The sequence below is a fragment of the Manis javanica genome, chromosome 2 (assembly GCF_040802235.1).
Source record: "Manis javanica isolate MJ-LG chromosome 2, MJ_LKY, whole genome shotgun sequence".
Taxonomy (NCBI): Eukaryota; Metazoa; Chordata; class Mammalia; order Pholidota; family Manidae; genus Manis; species Manis javanica.
In genome coordinates, this window is record NC_133157.1 from 150,706,256 (window position 1) to 150,727,893 (window position 21,638).

Below are 21,638 nucleotides of genomic sequence, written 5' to 3' on the forward strand. Positions count from 1 at the left end.
AATTCCCTATAAATTTAATAGGGAGAAAAGATAAGATTAATATAAACAATTTATGCACCAACTACTAATATGTTCTTTGCATTCTGGAACACAACATATTTTAATTTACATAGCTATCCTTGTTAATATTTCAAATACTGATGGAATTAATGTTCCATTGGGATCTGTTATCCAAAGTCTTTTATCTTTGTTTCAAAAGAAGGTAATGTGACATATCAAACACTGTTTTTTCTTTATTAAGACCTTTATTAATAGGTGCTTACTGTTTGACTTTTAAAAAAATTAAGTTGTAAACTTTTATTACAAATTAAAAATGAGGTTTTTAAAAATCTTGACCAGATGTAAAACAATTAAAACACCTTTAAAGGTGTATTGAGAAAAACTAGGCATTTAAAAAAAAAAACACATTTGCCGTTACCAAAAAGAGACAATTTAAGGTTAAAAATAATGAAAACCCTTTGCTCCATAGATATTGCAGATAGTTCTGGTTATCTGGTTAATGCCCAAAAAGTAAGCTCCAACTCTCACTCATTTCTTATTGCAGGAATTTCCTATGCATTTCTTGTTGGATGACTAAACCGGATGATGGAAGGGTTGGTAAGTCAGCATTTCCTCAGGCCCGCTGCTCTGCCTCTGAGCGGATGAAATCTCAGCTGGCGGATCGGCTGCTTTTGCCTCCTTGCCATCTGGTGGCTTAGGGTTTACTGGGCATTTGCGGCGGTAATTGAAGTTGCAGATGTAGGGACTTTGAGGTGCCTGCTGACTTTGGGTCTCCTCTCCTTGACTTTCCTTATCCTCTTCATGGCTGCCCTGTCTAGGCCAGTGTTGGCGAGGGGGACCCGTGCGGAATCATTGCCTCTAACCGCTCCCCCCATACATATTCTGTCTCACTGGCCTGCCTTGTTCTCCCCTCCCCTGGTTGTCACCCCCTGCACTACCTCCCCCTGCATAGGAGGGCTGGGATACTGTGGTCCATGCCCACAGGCTTATTAGGAGAGACCAATTTTCTCCTAGATCCTGAAAGTCTTCGGTCAGTTCTCAGGCCTATGAGAACAGAAACTGGAATTCAGGTCCATCAGGCTTCCTGGTAAGCCCAGGGCTCTGCAAGTCTCTACCAAAAAGGAAAGTTAAACTGAGAAGAGATCAACTTTTTTAAGAACTTGGTGGAAACCATCTCTCTTCCTGATTGGATGGAGATAGTAAGGGATTATTTTTTGTTAAAAATCAATGCCAATGTGTAGTAGGTGGGTCCCGTGGCCTGCGGAGTGGCGTACTGTGGGGTCCGGCCTTCGGGAGCACCCCCATCCCTCACACTTTCCCCACTCACACTATTCTGGTAATTCTGCAGGGGACTGCTGCACACCAGCCCACGTGGATAGCGTCTTTAATGATTATTAGGGTCTGCCGCTCATTTACCGCCTTGTGCTGGAACTCCACCAGGCAGGGAACATGTGCTGCCTCCACACCCTTTTCTCCTTGCCAACATCTGACTCTGCAGGCTCTCCATCCCCGACACTGTGAAGGGACTTCCTGGGGTTATTCTTTATGGCAGTCGTGTACAAATACATCTTCCATCGTGTCTTTTGTGTTGATGAAACCACATGTTTCTTACATTGAGCCATTTTACTGTTCCCCAAACGTTCCTTGTGATGACCTCTTTGTCTCTGCTGGCAGGTGCCACTGATGTCAGGCGGTCAGGGCCACTGCTCCCTCAGCTGCTGCCCAGGTCCCGGGGCTGGTGTTGGCCGGATCTCAGCCTCACGGCTCGTGGTTGCGGTGATGGTTCTGGGGCGGCTGCAGCCCCTGCTGGGGAGGGGGGTGATGGTTATTAGGCAGGGACGGCGTTGGGGGCTGCTCAGGGCACCCTGGGGTACCCTGTCCGCTCTTACTACCAAAGGAACTCCACTGTTTTTCAATAGCTCTTACTACCAAAGGAACACTGTTTTTCAATAGCTCAGAATAACACTACCCTATACTAATTGCTGTCATTCAGATAGTGAGTTTCTTGGCCTAAAGGTCAGTATGTTTTTAGTGGCATCACATTAATTAAAAAAAAGAAGGAATCAGAAAGGCTCAAATTCATAATCCATGATAAAAAGATGCAAATAACAGTTTCATCACAGTGAATATTAAAACTATGTAACTGAATCAGAATTTCCTGGAGGCATGTGATCTATCCTGAACAAGAGAAAAATATGAGTAGCTAAACCATTCCTAATTTCAGAGAACTGAGATTCCAGGGTGCCTATCCAAATTTTTCCAACCAGTTCCTTACAGCAATGTTTGCTATTTCATTCCTTTGCAGATGAATTGGTCAGGTGTATCCAAGTGATTGGACAAGCTTACAAGGGGCTTTCTTCACATGCCCTGCATTAAAATTATTTAATTATAACACAGAATTTTTTTTTTCCTGAACTGCAGCAAGTTTGTGTATGGAAATACAAATGAGCTCATAGCAATGGTACAAAAACAGTTTATGGGAAAGCTTAAACTTATTATTTTCACTTAAAAATTCACAGGAAATTAAGGATGAGAAATGTTCAGTTGGAAATAAAAGATTCTCTACATAACTTCATGTCCTCTACATTGCTTCATCTCCTTCATATTTATAAACAATATTAAGAAAAAGGAAATCCCCCATTCTCTTCCCTGTTCTCAAAATCCTTTAAATTTTTCATACCCACATAAGAAGTTTTATTTTGAGTCAAGGCAGAATAAATTATTCAGACAATACTATACATCAGAAGAACTAGAGAAATATATAAGATATTTTTTAATCTTTTGAGTGATACTGAAGAGCCACCATGCCTATGGAGAATTAAAGTACTGATCCCTAAGTAAACAAAAATACTCAAGAGGTGATTCTGGCTTATTAGAAGAGACCAATTTTCTCCAAGATCCTGAAAATCTTCAGTCAGTTCTCAGGCCTATGAGAACAGAAACTGGAGTTCAGGTCCATCAAGCTTCCTGGTAAGCCCAGGGCTCTGCAAGTCTCTACCAAAAAGGAAAGTTAAACTGAGAATAGATCAGCCTCTTTAAGAACTGGGTGGAAACCATCTCCCTTCCTGATCGGCTGGAGATAGTAAGGAATTATTTTTTGTTAAAAATCAATGCAGAGGGGGGTGGAGCCAAGATGGTGGCATGAGTAGAGCAGCGGAAATCTCCTCCCAAAACCATATATATTTTTTAAAATACAACAAATACAACTCTTCCTAAAAGAGAGACCAGAAGACACAGGGCAACAGCCAGACTACATGCACACATGCGAGAACCCAGAGCCTCATGAAGGGATAAGATACAAGCCACGGCCCAGTGGGACATGAGCAGCTCTCACTCCAGCTCCAGGCAGGAGGAGAGGAGTCAGAGAGGGGAGGGAGAGGGAGCCCAGGATGGCTAAACACCCAGCCCTAGCCATCTGCACCAGAGCACAGACACACAGTGCGTGGTGTGCTGGATACTAGGGAAAAAGGACAGTAAGACCTGTGAGTGGGTCCCTGCAGCTGGCACTTCTGGGACAAAGAAAAGCGAGTGCTTTTGAAAGTCTTAAAGGGACAGGGACCGAACAGCTGGATGAAAGCATCCCAGGACACTTAGCCCAGCAGCTGGCAACCCAGGGAACTCCAGGTCCCTCAACCCCCTGGACAGCAGTGCAGCTCAGAGGCCCCTCATGGCAATAAACAACCTCCTGCCTGTTTCCCCTCTGATGTGGCTCTGCCGTATTGGAGCAGCAGACTGAGGCTGGCCATGCCCACAGCAACCGTGGAGCTTAACTCCACAGCAGTCGGGCAAGAATCAGAAGCCCCATCTGCGTGCAGTTTCCCAGCACAAGCTGCTAGAGGTCGCTGTTCTCTCAGGAGAGGAAGGCTACAAACCAGCAAGAAGGGACATTCTCCCAGCCAACACATGTGCCAGCTCTGCACAACTACCTCTATCACCATGAAAAGGCAGAAGAATTTGATACAGACCAAAATCACAGAGTCAACCCCTGAGAAGGAAATAGACCTAACCAATCTTCCTGAAAAAGAATTCAAAATAAAAGTCATAACCATGCTGATGGAGCTGCAGAGAAATATGCAAGAGCTAAGGGATGAGGACCGTAGGGAGATTACAGAAATGAAACAATCTCTGGAAGGATTTACAAGCAGAATGGATAAGATGCAAGAGGCCATTGATGGAACAGAAACCAGAGAACAGGAACGTATAGAAGCTGATGCAGAGAGAGACAAAAGGATCTCCAGGAATGAAAGAACCAGGGAGGACAACACCAAGACACATAATAATTAAAATGGCAAAGATCAAGGACAAGGACAGAGTTTTAAAGGCAGCTAGAGAGAGGAAAAGGTCACCTACAAAGGAAAACCCATCAGGCTATCATCAGACTTCTCAACAGAAACCTTACAGGCCAGAAAAGAATAGCATGATATGTTTGATGCAATGAAACAGACGGGCCTTGAACCAAGAATACTGTATCCAGCATGACTATCATTTAAATATGAAGGAGAGATTAAACAATTCCCAGACAAGCAAAAGTTGAGAGAATTTGCTTCCCACAAACCACCTCTGCAGGGTATATTAGAGGGACTGCTCTAGATGGGAGCACTCCTAAGAATAAATGGATATCACCAGAGAAAATGAAATCACTGCAAAGAACACAGACCCACCAAATACTAACTAAAAGCCAAAAATAAAATCAACTATCCACAAAAGCAGTTAAAGGAAACACAAAAGAGCACAGAATAAAACAACCAACATATAAAGAATGGAGGAGGAGCAATAAGAAGGGAGAGAAATAAAGAATCACCAGGCAGTGTTTATAACAGCTCAATAAGTGAATTAAGTTAGACAGTAAGATAGTAAAGAAGCTAACTTTGAACCTTTGGTAACCACGAATCTAAAGCCTGAGCTGGCAATAAGTATATATCTTTCAATAATCACCCTAAATGTAAATGTACTGAATGCACAAATCAAAAGACACAGAGTAATAGACTAGATAAAAAAGCAAGACCAATTTATATGCTGCTTACAAGAAACTCACCTCAAACCCAAAGACATGCACAGACTAAAAGTCAAGGGATGGAAAAACATATTTCATGCAAACAACAGGGATAAAAAAGCAGGTGCTGCAGTACTAGTATCAGACAAAGTAGACTTCAAAACAAAGAAAGTAACAAGAGATAAAGAAGGACATTACATAATATAAAGGGCTCAGTCCAACAAGAGGAAATAACCATTATAAATATATATGCACTCAACACAGGAGCACCAGCATATGTGAAACAAATACTAACAGAACTAAAAGAGGAAATAGAATGCAATGCATTCATTTTAGGAGACTTTGACACGCCTCTCACACCAAAGGATAGATCCACCAGACAGAAAATAAGTAAGGACACAGAGGCACTGAACAACACACTAGAACAGATGGACCTAATAGACATCTATAGAACTCTACATCTAAAAGCAATAGGATACACATTCTTTTCAAGTGCACATGGAACATTCTCCAGAATAGACCACATACTAGGCCACACACACAAAAAAAGAGCCTCAGTAAATTCAAAAAGATTGAAATTCTACCAACCAACTTTTTAGACCACAAACGTATAAAACTAGAAATAAATCGCACAAAGAAAACAAAAAGGCTCACAAATACATGGAGGCTTAACAACATGCTCCTAAATAATCAATGGATCAACAAACAAATTAAAATAGAGATCAAGGAATATATGGAAACAAATGACAACAATAACACAAAGCCCCAACTTCTGTGGTACGCAGTGAAAGCAGTTTTAAGAGGAAAGTATATAGCAATCCAGGCATATTTAAAGAAGGAAGAACAATCCCAAATGAATAGTCTAACATCACAATTATCAAAATTGGAAACAGAAGAACAAATGAGGCCTAAAGTCAGCAGAAGAAGGGACATAATAAAGATCAAAGAATAAACAAAATTGAGAAGAATAAAACAATAGCAAAAATCAATGAAACCAAGAGCTGGTTCTTTGAGAAAATAAACCAAATAGATAAGCCTCTAGCAAAACTTATTAAGAGAATAAAAGAATCAACACACATCAACAGAATCAGAAACAAGAAAGGAAAAATCATGACAGACTCCACAGAAATACAAAGAATTATTAGAGACTACTATGAAAACCTATATGCTAACAAGCTCGAAAACCAAAAAATAAAAGAGGGGGGAATACTCCCCAACTCATTCTCTGAAGCCAACATCACCCTAATATCAAAACCAGGCAAAGACCCCCACCAAAAAAGAAAATTACAGACCAATATCCCTGATGAATGTAGATGCAAAAATACTCAAAAAAATATTAGCAAACCGAATTCAAAAATATATCAAAAGGATCATACACCATGACCAAGTGGGATTCATCCCAGGGATGCAAGGATGGTACAACATTTGAAAATCCATCAACATCATCTACAACATCAACACAAAGAAGGACAAAAACCACATGATCATCTCCATAGATGCTGAAAAAGCATTAAAAAAAATCCAACATCCATTCATGATAAAAACTCTCAGCAAAATGGGTATAGAGGGCAAGTACCTCAACATAATAAAGGCCATATATGATAAACCCACAGCCAACATCATACTGAACAGCGAGAAGCTGAAAGCTTTTCCTCTGAGATCGGGAACTAGACAGGGATGCTCACTCTCCCCACTGTTATTTAACATAGTTCTGGAGGTCCTAGCCATAGCAATTAGACAAAACAAAGAAATACAGGAATCCAGATTGGTAAAGAAGAAGTTAAATTGTCACTATTTGCAGATGACATGATATTGTACATAAAAAACCCTAAAGACTCCACTCCAAAACTACTAGAACTGATATCGGAATAGAGCAAAGTTGCAGGATACAAAATTAACACACAGAAATCTGTGGCTTTCCTATACACTAACAATGAACCAAAGAAAGAGAAATCAGGAAAACAATTCCATTTACAATTGCATCAAAAAGAATAAAATACCTAGGAATAAATCCAACCAAAGAAGTGAAATACCTATATCCTGAAAACTATAAGACACTCTTAAGAGAAATTAAAGAGGACACTAACAAATGGAAATTCATCCCATGCTCTTGGCTAGGAAGAATTAGTATCGTCAAAATGGCCATGCTGCCCAAAGCAATATACAGATTCGATGCAATCCCTATCAAATTACCAACAACATTCTTCAACGAACTGGAACAAATAGTTCAAAAATTCATATGGAAACACCACAGACCCTGAATAGCCAAAGCAATCCTGAGAAGGAAGAATAAAATGAGGGGGGAGATCTCACTCCCCAACTTCAAGCTCTACTACAAAGCCATAGTAATCAAGACAATTTGGTACTGGCACAAGAACAGAGCCACAGACCAGTAGAACAGAATAGAGACTGCAGACATTAACCCAAACATATATGGTCAATTAATATATGATAAAGGAGCCATGGACTTACAATGGGGAAATGACAGTCTCTTCAACAGATAGTGCTGGCAAATCTGGACAGCTACATGTAAGAGAATGAAACTGGATCATTGTCTAACCCCATACACAAAAGTAAAATGGAAATGGATCAAAGACCTGAATGTAAGTCACAAAACCATAAAACTCTTAGAAAAAAACAGGCTAAAATTCTTGGACATAAACATGAGTGACTTCTTCATGAACATATTTCCCTGGGAAAGGAAACCGAAGCAAAAATGAACAAGTGTGACTACATCAAGCTGAAAAGCTTCTTTAAAGCAAAGGACACCCTCAATAGACAAAAAGGTATCCTACAGTATGGGAGAATATATTTGAAAATGACAGATCCGATAAAGGCTTGACATCCAAAATATATAAAGAGCTCATGCACCTCAACAAACAAAAAGCAAATAATCCAATTAAAAAATGGGCAGAGGAGCTGAGCAGACAGTTCTCTAAAGAAGAAATTCAGATGGCCAACGGCACATGAAAAGATGCTCCACATTGCTAGTTATCAGAGAAATGCAAATTAAAACCACAATGAGATATTACCTCACACCAGTAAGGATGGCTACCATCTAAAAGACAAACAACAAATGTTGGCAAGGTTGTGGAGAAAGGGGAACCCTCCTACACTGCTGGTGGGAATGTAAATTAGTTCGACCATTGTGGAAAGTAGTATGGAGGTTCCTCAAAATGCTCAAAATAGGCATACCATTTGACCCAGGAATTTCACTTCTAGGAATTTACCCTAAGAATGCTGCAGCCCAGTTTGAAAAAGACAAATGCACCCCTATGTCTATCGTAGCACTATTTACAATAGTCAAGAAATGGAAGCAACCTATATGTCCATTGGTAGATGAATGGATAAAGAAGAGGTGGTACATATACACAATGGAATATTATTCAGCCATAAGAAGGAAACAAATCCTACCATTTGCAACAACATGGATGGAGCTAGAGGTTATTATGCTGAGTGAAATAAGCCAGGTGGAGAAAGACAAATACCAAATGATTTCACACATATGTGGAGTATAAGAACAAAGAAAAACTGAAGGAACAAAACAGCAGCAGAAGCACAGAACCCATGAATGGACTAACAGTTACCAAAGGGAAAGGGACTGGGTGGGAAGGACTGAAAGTAAGTAAGGATAAGGGCAGGGAAGAAGAAAGAGGGCATTACGATTAGCATGGGTAATGTGGTGGTCGGGGCAGGGGAGGGCTGTGCAACACAGAGAAGACAAGTAGTGATTCTACAGCATCTTACTACAGTCACTGTAATGGGGTTTGTGGGGGGACTTGGTGAAGGGGGTCCCTAGTAAACATAATGTTCTTTATGTAATTGTAGATTAATGATAACAACCACAACAAAAACAATCAGTTAGCACAAGAGCTTGGGCCATAGACTTGGTCCACCAGATATGAAGCTTAATAAACATTAACTGATATAATATTTAAAAAAATCAATGCAGATTCTCTCTAGAGAAAGATAATGCCATTACAGCTTCCAGTGATCTTTCCAGTTTTTCATGTTCAATATCCAATAGTAAATAAAAATAAATAAGTAATAAATACCAGGCCATATTAGAAGGCATTACCAAAAACCAAGAAAAATCATGAACAGTTGAAAGTAATCAATGAAAGATTCAGATAACAGAGTTACAAAAATAACTATTTTTTAAATTTACATTGAAATATCTGTGATTGTCATGGTCAGGGTCATGATAAACAGAAAATGAGAATTTAGCTGAATAACTATAAAAAGGACCAAACAAATTCTAGAATAGTAGTATACTATATATATATATATATATATATATATATATATGTATATCTGATAATGTAGTTTCAAAATGCATGAAGCAAGAATTCACATAAAAGAAAATGAAAGTAGACAAATACACAATCTAGTATACCTAAAATATTAATAAAAATTTGGCACAGCTTGGGCAACCTTTCAAAGGATTTGTATAAACAATTTGTTACTTGATTACAAACACTTAACCAGAAAATTGTTTCTTTGGAAATTAAGCAGTGTATAATTAACTCTTGAATGAAAGAGGAATCACAATGTAAACTAAAAATAGATGAACCATGTAAAAATTCTACATTATAAGATTTGTTGTATGTAGCTAAAGTCATGCTTTAAGAGAGATTTATTGCTTTAAGATTTATTTATAGAAATATCAGAAAGGTTTAAATACATGAGCAAAGTATTCTTATAAAGTTATAAAAACAGCAGGATTACACCAATGAAAGAAGTAGAAAGAAAGTAAAATTAAGAGTAGAAGCTGAAGGTATAGAAAATAAGCACAAATTAGAAAGGACTAAATGAACCAAAATTTGTGTATTAGAAAATATTCATAGAATGTTTCTATGAAAAGTCTAATAAAATAAAACCCCTGTTAAACTTATAGAACAGAAAAAGAGAAGATACAAATAACCAATACTAGAGTAAAAAGGCGTAATACTGTGTATCCTACAAACAACAAGTTATAACACAAGAAATTAGGAACAACTTCATGCCAATTAATAGTAAGTGAAAGGTACAACTTCCTAGAACAATACAATTTACCAAAGCTGATTTAAGATAATGTGGAAAAATCTGAATAATCCTGTAATTATTCTTTCAACAAGGAAAATTCCACACCCAGAATACATCAGTGAAAAAAATCTATCAAATATTAAGCAAGAAATAATACCTTCATTACATAAGTTCCTCTGGAAATAGAAAAAGAGAACATGTCGAAACAAATTTTGTAAGCCCAAATTCTTTGAAACTAAAATTTGTCACTGGCATTAGTAAAGATGATAAACCTATATACATCTTGTGATTTAAATGTAAATATTCTAAGTAAAAATCTAGGAAACTGCATCCAGAAATATTTATAAAAGTTAACACATCTTAAACAAATTGGACTTATTTCAGGAATTTAAAGTTAGTTTAACATTAGAAAATCAAGTGATATCATGCATGGTTTTCATAGAATGTAAGAAGAATATATGAGCAACCCACTAAATAAAGGAAAATGCTTTTGATAAAATTTATCACTAATTTATAACAAAAAAGCATTTATACATCTAGGAATAGAAAGAAACTCTTACTCTGATAAGAACAAGAATCTGATAGATGATGTGATCATTGCAAATAACTTGATAATTATTTTAGACATCAGTAAAGAACCTACTTATTAATACTGAATGCTCTACCTCTGAGATTAGGAATGAGATAAAAGTGCCCACTATATCCATTTCTGTTCTAGAGAGTACAAAAGGTCTTAGCCAGTGCATTAAGGCCTGAAAGATCTATAATATGCTTAAAAATTGGAAAAGAAGAAACAACACTGGCATTATTCAAAGACGATTTAATTGCATATTAAGATAATCTGCATATCTCTGGAAATAACTGATTAAAATTAATAAGTTTGATAATAGTGCTAGATAAAAAAGATCCATGTATAAAAATCATTTTCATTTCAACATGTCATAATAAATTGTTAAAAAATGAAATATAACTATCATTTATAATTGCAAAAACATCAAATATCATTTTGAAAAATCCATGTGCAAAATCATGAATCCATACATTACACCATATATATGGAAATCAATTCTGGGTGACTATAAATGTGAAATGTAAAACAAACAAAAACATTTTGGACGATAATAAAGATAATGAACAACAGGGATTCTCATTCATTGCTGGTTGGAATACAAAATTGTTTGGCCACTTTGGAAGATACTTTGGCAGTCTCTTACAAAGTTAACACAATCTTATCATGTGAACCAGCAAGCATGTTTCTTGGTATTTACCCAATTGATTTGTAATCCGAAGTCCACACAAAAGCCTGCATGTGAATGTTCATAGCAGCTTTGTTGCTAATCTCCAAAAACTAGAAGTAACCAAGATATCCACTTAATAGCTGAATGAATAAACTATAGTCCATTACATTGGAATATTATTTAGCAATATAAGGAAATGAACTACAAAGTCCCCAAAAGCAAAAGTAAAAATCTCAAATACATAATTCTAAGTGAAAGAAACCAGTTATAAAACATTCTGGAAAGGGCAAAACTATAAAGATATAGTTCAAGCACAAGGGATTTTTAAGGGAATAAAAATATTCTTTATGATACTGTAATTGTGAGTAGAAAACATTATGCATTTGTCAAAACTCATAGATCATTTTAGCACAAAAATTAAACTTTAATGGGTGCAAATTTTAAAGTATCATTTAGGAGGCTGGGGTATCCCAGGAAGAAATTCAGAGTCTAACTATGTTACAAATATATGGAAGAATCTCACTGAAGAGACTGGGGGAAAGGTGGTAAGCTCTGTAATTTTGGAAAAGAGTAACAGTCGTTTGACTAAAGATAGAAGGAGGTACGCATAAGTACTATACTTTAGTTGATAAAATTGTTCCCCACAGGGTTATAGGTTAACAACCTAATACTTATTATTACATGTATATTGGAATGGAACATTTAAGTATATGGATGACAGATAATGGGCACTAGATGTCTCACTGTTGAAGTGGGAGTTTACACTTAAATAAGGGGAAGAGATTGAATTATCAGTTTAATGTAGATACTGATGGTTACATACAGAAAGATTTATAGATATATTCAAATACACAGGTATTAATATAAACACATTATTATTTTGCTCTTTACCTGAAATTGTTCCCCAAAATGACACTCCTGTTGCAACATGCATAAATAGCATGCAAATTTTGGTTTCTAATACTATTCTCCAATAAAAGGAACCAGGGCTCCTTGGAGAATGGCTAATTCTAGGACTGGGGCAGAAAATACACAAGATGAGCCTGGAGCATTTGTAGTGCCAGAAAATAAGAAATTGCTAAAAATCAACAAACAATAAAACTCACATGTTGATTGGATTATGTCAAAGGAACACTGGGGCCAACTAAAAGAGTTCCCAGTGGTTAAAGCTAGAATAATTTCAGCAACAAAATAAATCAGTAGTATTGGATTGTTACTCAAAATGTGAAATAAATATCGTGAGTTCATACATATATAAGTAAAAGATTGAGTAAATTAAATGCAGAAGAGATAAATCTCTCTTGCAGAAGAATTCCAAATAATTTACGGAGATACTCGCTACTCAAGTGGAGCAAGCATAGCTCCCTGTTGTTAGGTATATGCTACATATAGTGACTTTCTTCCAAGGTGTATAGTAATGGGTGTGTGTGTATAACTTTACAGAGAAAGCTCACAAATACTACCTCAGCCAGGTGATTAAAGCCGGTGTCAAAAAATCATAAATCACATTGATAGTGTCTGTGATGGTTATAATGTGATGATAATGGCCTTTTACCTCTGTGATCTTCCTCCTTATATTCTAGTCTAATCATGAGAAAAATATCAAACAAATTGCAATAGAAGGGCATTCTACAAAATAGCTGTTCAGTACTCATCACAGTTGCCAAGGTCATTAAAGACACTGTTTCAGTCAAGAGGACGTTAAAGAGACATGACAACTAAATTTAATGTGGGATCCTGGAACAGAAAAAGGACATTAAATAAATTCTAAGGAAGTCTAAATAAACTGTGGTCTATAGTTAATGATAATGCATCAGTTTTGGTTCATTAACTGTAATAAATGTATCATAACATAAGACATTAATAATAAGAGATATAAGTAATAGGAAATAATTATATAAAGGACAGATAAAGGACAGTATATAGGGACTCTCTGTACTAGCTTTGCAATTTTTCTATAAACCCAGAACTGTTGCAAAATAAACTATTAAAAGATAAAATTAACTGAGTGTAAGTTACCTAAATTAAAAATTCAATGAATATACTAATAATACATTAGCTATAACTGAAGAGAAAATCAGTGGGAGATCAGAAAATCAAGACAGTAAAAAGGTATCCAGAATTGAGGATAAGGATAAAAAAAGATAATAAAGAAGAAGTGAAGAAACTACTAAAGAGAGTGAGCAGGTCTAAGCATGAGTTCCTGAAGGAGAGAAAGGAATGGACGGGACAAAAGCAGTGTTTCAAAAGATAATGGCTTATAATGTTCCAGAACTAATGAAAGATCTCAATCCTCACATTCAAAATCCCAGTGAACTCCACAGAGGTTAAACAAAAAGAAACATACCAAGAATAATCATAGTGAAACTGTAAGAAATCAAAGAAAAAAAAATCACAGTAGCAGCACAAGACTGACAAGTGTCTTCTATAAAGTATAAATGACAGCTACAAGAGAGAATGTCCCTGACGTGCTAAAAGAAAATGACTACTGACGTTGAATTTAATGTCCAGGGAAATTATCTCTCATGAATTAGGCCAAAGTGAGAACTGTTTAAAGGTAAACAAAACCCCAAAATGGCAGCTACTTTAGGCCTGTTTACTTTTTCATCAGTGAAATTGCATGAGTAAATGAGAATGTGTGAGAAATTACCACTGCTGATTCTTTCAAGTTTGTGATGGCACCCCAGTCCTTGTTATTTCTCCTAACAAGTTAGGGTACTGGATCCATGGTGTGCTGCTCGGTAGGAAGAGCAGGTTCTAGCGACTTCCACTTGCCCTGTGTAACTACTGGTCTTGATCAGTGAGCAGAGGCATCGATGTAGGAATGCTGCCTGCTTCTAAAGATGTCTATTTAAACCATATACACAGGAACTGTTAAAATACCCTTGAATTTGAACTGAAGGTGTTGTTTTGCCAGGAGGCTAATGAGAAAATGCCATTGTTCTCCTGGGGCTCATAGGCCCCAAATAGGATGGGGAGTATGCAGCAGTGTTTTGAGTTCCCAGGAATTAGCTCAGAGACAATGCCTGACAGTCCTTGAAAGATTTGGTATTTCCATTCCATCAGAGAATTACCCTTCTAAGTAACTTCAAGACCCTTTGATTATGGTTAGGAAAAATTTCACAGGGTATACATAATGGGTACATGGCAAGGCTCATTTTGGATTCCACCTTGCTTCCCTTTATTGAAGAAGCTCTTATCTGTGAGCTATTTTAGGTCTGGGAAATGAGAGAGGACCGAAGGTACTCATTATGGAGGCTCAAAACAGGCATGTGTTCCCTAGACCTGAATTTTTATTGCTATTGTTTGTTTTCTTCCAGGAAACTCATGTTCAGTTGACCATGGCAATACTGTGAATCAAAATGAGTTTATTGTGCCAGTTCTACTGCTTCTTATGATGACCATGTTTGCCTCAGAGCATGCGTCAGCTTGACCTTTGTCATCCTGGGTCTAGAACATCTCTTATTCTTCATGGCAGAAATAATAGAGTGTCCCAACGTCTTACTATCAACCGGAATTGATTTTGGATAAGTACAGGTGGTAATGTAACTAATCTAGCCTTTTCATTCCATGGAGCTTTACATTCCTCTCTAGGTTTATGGATAGGGACAGTGGCTGCTGTCTGCCATTTTTTGCCTTATGTAACAGCTTTTGCTTGTTACCTATAATGTTCCTAACCTGGTTAGTTAGAGCTTTTGGATGCAGGGAACAGAAACCAGTATTTAGAAGTAAAGGATATCAATCAAAACACTATTGGATCAGCTCATGGAACGGTTAGGTTTCTGGGCCCCATATTTGGGAGACAGAGAGAGGTCAAGGAGCCCTGGAGGGTTAGGGGAAAGAGATGGCAGTTAAACTGATTCAGGGACAGCAGCGTGGAAAGGGCTGAATTACCATAGTTTACAATGTGAGAATTAGTATTTACTCAAAAATTGTCTTTGTCATGTATGTTGCTTCTTTAACCCTGACAAACCTCTGAATATAGCAAAAATTCAAATGTGTAACTGCATGCAGCATGGGCTATTGCTCCAACAGAAATTTTGCAAAGCTTTATTTTGAGCTTATTTTGTTAACATCTCTAAAAGCACTTTTTAATTCAAATGTTTCCATCAATACACTAAGAGACAAAGGAGCAAACAGTTGAGAATGAGAATTATGTCATTTTAAGACCAATAATAATTAGGCTACCTCTAAGCATGACTTTCTTTAATCAGATTATATATATTCCCAAGGAAAGAAATTGAGTGGTAATTGGAACATCAGTTACTCAGACTTCGGTTGAGAAATCAATTTAGTAGGTTGATTTTAGGTTACATCTAGTCAAAAGTATCTTCACAAATGCTAAGTGAAGTAAGTCAAAGACAAATACTGTATGTTTCATTCTTGTGTGGAATCTGAAAAACAAATGAACAAACAAAACTGAAACAGACTCAAACACAAAGAACAGACTGGTGGTTACTATAGCGGAGGCAGGTGAGGATGGGTGAAACAGGTGAAGGTGATAAAAATTGTATTTTTGAGTACCCTGGGGAATATTTTCTGGTTTAGGAAGCAAATATATGTACTAGTTTGGTAATAGAAAATAAAGTGGAATTATCCAAGATCTGCTGATAAACAATCACTATATGGAAAATTTACAAAGTCACCAAGTTCAGGATCAAAAAAAGTAGAAAATTCATCAATACAAAAAAATAAATAATGCAGATTTAGGATATTAAAACTAAAGATTAGTATGTGAGGGCAAAGGAGCTCAGAGAAGCTCAATGCTCTAAATCTTCAAGAAAAGAAGTAAGAATCTCACAATTTCTTCTAAGTTACCTGTGAAAAACATATCACCTGAAGTCATGGATAGAAGTAACTCCCTGCGGATAACTTCATTTGTTGAGACACTCCCTTTAAAACTTCAAAGGGCTTCCACCAAAAGAAGAGATTTCCTCTTACCAGAGACAAGAGGGAAACACCAGAGTTGGTTGAATTATAAGGAGCTCTATTTAGAAATGCTTTGCCAATGGGTGGATAAACACTAAGACTGTCACAGTTGATAGGAGGAAAATCAGACAATTCTAAACTCAACCAGATCAAGGAACAAATTCTTTGGACCTTTCTGCTGTGCCCTTTGAGTAACTTGAACTTGCTTCCCAACTTCAGAGCAGGAAAGGTGTGTACCCACGCCTCAGCCATGGGGTGCTCAGGGAATAGGGATGGCAGGAATTAAAAGCCAAAGATTGTCTTCCCACAGTTGTACATGGATTACGGCAGCCAGTGGCATGGATGCCGAGACTGAAATGCAGTTCTGTAAATGAATCCAAACTAATTCTGTGATCCTAAAAACAATCAGGTTGGTTTCCCTTCTGTTAATGAAGGTGTTAATCTGAGTTCCTTCTGGATTGAAGCTTCTGTGCTCAGTACTTACTCATGAAGGATGAATTATTTTATAATGTAGTATTATTGTTATGCATTTCTTTTAAAATAATTTTTCTTGGTCTAATATTGTCAGATTCCACACTTATTTGCTGTTAACACTAGGGGTCAGGCTAAGAATAGTCCTGTGTTCTAGGCTAGTAGGAGCTACCGCAGATACTGTAGGTACCTTAGATATTTAGATTGATTTTAATTATGTCTTCTGCAATTTTACTATTGAATATTTAGATTACTCATTCACACTTTTTCAACAATAAAGAGAGTAAATAAATTAGATTTTCCCTAAAATCTAAAAAATTAAGGAAATAAAAAATATATTTTTAGTGTTTCTAATACCAGTATCATACATGAAAGTCTAACAGACATTTTGAAAATAAATCTTACAACCAAGTACATGATAGTTAGCAGTATACATTATCTTTACCTAAATAAAGCATTGTTATAAACATGTTCCTAACTTTCCCTGTTTCCTTCTCTTTTTCTTTTGTCTCCCTTGTGGACTTACAAGAACAATGACAGAAGCAACAATTTGCCACAAATTCAAAATAATTTTGAAAGTCAAACAAATGCAATATAAAATGGGACATTAATAGCATCTACTTTAAGGTTATTTTCTAGTGGATTTAACAACACTTTAACATCCTTAAGTCTCCAGGTATCTATATTTGTTTATTAACTTACTAAGAGTATAGGCATACTTTATGCATAACCAACTAGTCTCACATGTAAGTGCATGGAGAAATAGACACAATATGAATTTACCTAGAATCAGTAAATTTTTTCACCTCTCATCAGCAATCCAAAGTAGAGTAGGGATGGGTTTGAAGATGGGGTTAAAGCTCAAAAACATCCAGAAAACATGGGCTATAAAAGTAGAACTGGTCTCTAAGAAAATATATACAAATAAATTGTATTCCATGAATTGAACTTCTAGCCTACAGAAAAATGAAACCCTATTGTGAGAGTGTGTGTGTGTCCCATTCATTAATTTAGCCCATAGGGGCCCAGATAGTAGCAACTGTCGTTTTATTTTAGTGAGTATAACGTGTCTGTGGATCTTGAAGATATTTGTACTGCCTGAAAGAGGAGGTTCTTCAGGAAATTATTCTTTTTTCAAAGAACCCCAATGTAATCAACAGTCTTCATGTGACAGTTTCTACCTAAAGAATAATTTGATCAACAGTCAAGACACTGTATGTGAAAGAAAAAAGAAAGGATTGATGAAAGGAAAAGAGGGGATGCAAACTCAGCAGTCCAAGCAGGTTTATTGCTAACCCTGAGAGGGACTTCTCTATTCTGGCCAGCAGAACAAAGAAAAAAAAGGGGTCTCTAAAAGGCCAAGAGGCTTTTTATGGCCAGGCTTTTTAGCAGGCTTGTGGCTTGCTGACGTGTCCTCTGGAGAATGCTTGGAGAATGCTTGTAGCCTAGGTAAGATGAAACCTAGGTCTCTCTGAGATGGCGGGTGGGCTTATTCAGAAAGGCGGTACTCCTGTCTTAATTCTGTCAGTGTGGAGGACAGAGGTTTACCTGTGTGGGCTTCCTGTTGAGCTAAATTACTGCCAGTCATTTCCAGCTGCCCTGGCCCCATGGCTTTGTATCTGTGCTGTAACTGCCTCCAGTCTCCTAACTCAGAGGGTCCTGCAGGCTCTGGCTGCCAGACTGCTAGGATCAACTGACCTTTTATGTCTTTTATTCTTTCTGCTGCCCTTTAAATTCCCCGTCACTGTTTTGTTTTCTCCAGAACATGTCTGGGACCTAGAGAGGGAGGATGCCTCTCCCTGTGTGGCAATGACAACTCACACAGAGTTTGGAGGCGAACAGCTGAGACATGGCGGACATTCCTCTCTTTTTCTCTGCTGCTAGAAGACCAGGGAAAACATACATTCATCTGAATTTTTTGTCAGAAAGCCTCTTCTTTCTCTCATAATGGCAAAACTATAATAGTATTAGAATTTTTTTTTTAGATTAAGGGTTCATTTCTCAGAACCACTTTTCACTTTACTCACAATCACACAGTAACCAGGTGAAACACTTTCTGTTGTTCTTGCCCTTGAGCGCCAGGAAGGAGAGCATCATGGTGCCCTGACACTTACAGTCACCTCCAGAGAGAAGCAGATACCAGACAAAAAGATGTACTTTTTTCCTCTGTATTGCATACTTGCATAACAGCATTAGTTTTGGAAACTTTGGAAAATATCAGGTCAGCTTGTTGACATTAAATTTTTGTAGTATATACAAATAAAAGGATAGGAAGAAGGCAAGGTAAATTTAGCCTTTACCTGTTCTCCACCTGATTATAATCTAGAATATACTCACTGATACAGATAATAAAATATTCAATGGCTTTAGCATTATTAGGAATAACTGACAGTACGTGAATGTGATGTGTATATTCTTTGTGTATATAAATCCTAATCACTTGGTTCTCTTTTTATGTATATTTGTGTGTTCATTAAAAGCCTTTTGGGAGTTGCTTATTAATTTTATTAATTAATAATTACTATTAAAATTACTAATATTACAATTAAAAGTCTTTTGGGAATTACTTACAAATAAATGTACTAGAGTGGCTAACAATTTAAGAAGGTCTTGCTGTGGATCTGTTTTAATTAAGTAAATAATCCTTTTGTAATTATTTATTCCATGTATTTGATTCAGTATGTGGATTTTGATACATTTATACAACTTGAATTACATAAATACATGGAGTATTTCATCTTAGGGAGATGCACAAAAAATAAATAAAAATCCAGCTTATTGACTGCTGTCATGCACCAGCACCACACCAAGTATAGCATCTCATTCACTTTTCCTAACAATGAAAAAGAAGGTTTTGTATCATCCTCACCTCATATGTATGGAACCAGAAGTTGGAGAGGTTAAATCACTCACTCACAGTCACATAATGAGTGTAAGGCAGGCAGCACTGGGACTTGGAAATGGCTATTACCTGACTCCAGAAGCCCACGTTTGAAACCACAGCTCCTACCTCATTAGAAGAAAGGCCTTTTCCAAATGCTGATAGTTGTTGCCATATAGAGAAAGAACTCTCAGCTCCTTACCTTCTTTGTGTCATAGGTACACATATTTAAGCCACAGATGACAAAAAGAGGTAAACTGCTTGTGGGACACAATAGGACACATAAAAGGACACCAATGGTATTTTTGAAATGTTGTTTCCTCATTGCAAAGGTAGAACATATTAACTCATAACAGTTTTGATAAGAAGAAAAGTGAAAAGTCACTAAAATATTTATCAAGATTGACAAAATATTGATCTATAGGTTCATTTCCAATTAAAATCCTAATACATTTTTTCTGGTTATCAAAAAACTGATTTTCAAGTTTACATGGAGAGACAAAGACCCAGAATAGTCAATCAATACTGAAAGACAGTTACAAAGTTGGAGTACTGACCCTACTTGACTTCAAGACTTACTCTAAAGCTACAGTAGTCAATACAGTATAGTATTGGTGAATAAACAAATAGACCAATGAAACCATAGAGAGCTCAGAAGGAGACTCATATAAAAATAGTCAACTGATCTTTGACAGAAAAACAAAGGCAATACAATGGAGCATAGTCTTTTCAACAAATGATACTGGAACCACTGGATATCCGTACACAAAGAAGTTAATCTAGACAAAGAATTTACACTCTTCACAAAAAATTAACTCAAAATAGATCACAGACCTAAATCTAAAATGCAAAACTATACAACTCCTAGATGATAATGGAGGAGAAAATCTCAATGACCTTGAGTGTGGCAATAACTTTTTAGATATATCAAAGGCATGGTCCATGAAAAAAATGATTGATAAGCTGTATTTAATTTAAAGTAAGAACTTCGGCTTTGAAAAAGACAATATCAAGAGAATGGGAAGACAAACACAGACTGGCAAAAAATATTTGCAGACACACCTAATAATGGGCTATTATCTAAAATACATGAATTTGTAAAATTCAACAAGAAAACAAATAATCCAATGAAATAGACCAAAGACTCTAATGGTCATCTCACCAAAGAAAATATACAGATGGCAAAAGAGCATGTGGAAAGATGTTCAACATCATGTGTCAACAGGGAATTTCAAATTAAAACAATGGGACACTACCACACACCTATTAGAATGGCCAAAATTGGGAACACTGACAACAATCAATAGTGGTAAGGATGTAGAGCAGTAGGAACTCTCATTCATTGCTGGTAGAAATGCAAAATGGTATAGCTGCTTTAGAAGGCAGCTTGACAGTTTCTTAGAAAACTGAGCATGTTCTTACCATATGATTCAGGAATCATTCTCCTTGGTGTTTAACCAAATGAATTGAAAATGTATGTGTATACCAAAACCTGCACATGGTTGTTTATAGCACTGTTATTCATCCTTGCTAAAACTTGGAAGCACAAAGATGTCCTTCAGTAGGTGAATGTTTGAACAAACTGTGGTACATCCAAGCAATGGAATAGTATTCAGCCTTAGAAAGAAATGAGCTATCAAGCCACAAGAGGACATGGGGAAAACTTAAATGCATACTACTATGTAAAAGAGGCCAAAAGGCTACATACTGTATAATTCCAATTATATGATATTCTGGAAAGGGCAAAACTGTGGAGACTGTAAAAGAATCTGATTTCCAGGAGTTAGAGGGGAGTTAGAGGGATGAATAGAGCACAGAGGATTTTTACTTCAGTGAAAATGCTTTTATGATACCATGGTTTCATGTCATTATACATGTATCCAAACCTATATAATGTACACCAAGATTGAACTGCAACATATACTGTGGACTTTGGGTGATATTGTTGTGTCAGTGGTGGTTTATCAGTTGTGAAAAATGCACACTTTGGTGGGGAGTGTTGGCAGTGGGGAGGCTGTGGATGTCCTCATTCCAGTAGGCTCCACCCCAGCTGCCTCCCTTTCCAGAAGTCATCCTCTTTGTTCTGCCCCACCAAAGAGTT

General features: G+C 36.9%; 1 long non-coding RNA gene across 1 annotated transcript in view; it reads left to right on the plus strand.

Moving 5' to 3' along the window:
• Positions 1–18,695, plus strand: part of LOC140845321 (uncharacterized) — a 41,419-nt gene extending 22,724 nt beyond the window's left edge. Inside the window, exons 4-5 of the long non-coding RNA XR_012124094.1 lie at positions 545–597; positions 18,419–18,695. This is a non-coding gene — a long non-coding RNA (uncharacterized lncRNA). The remainder of the gene's footprint in view (positions 1–544; positions 598–18,418) is intronic.
• The last annotated feature ends 2,943 nt before the right edge of the window (positions 18,696–21,638 follow it).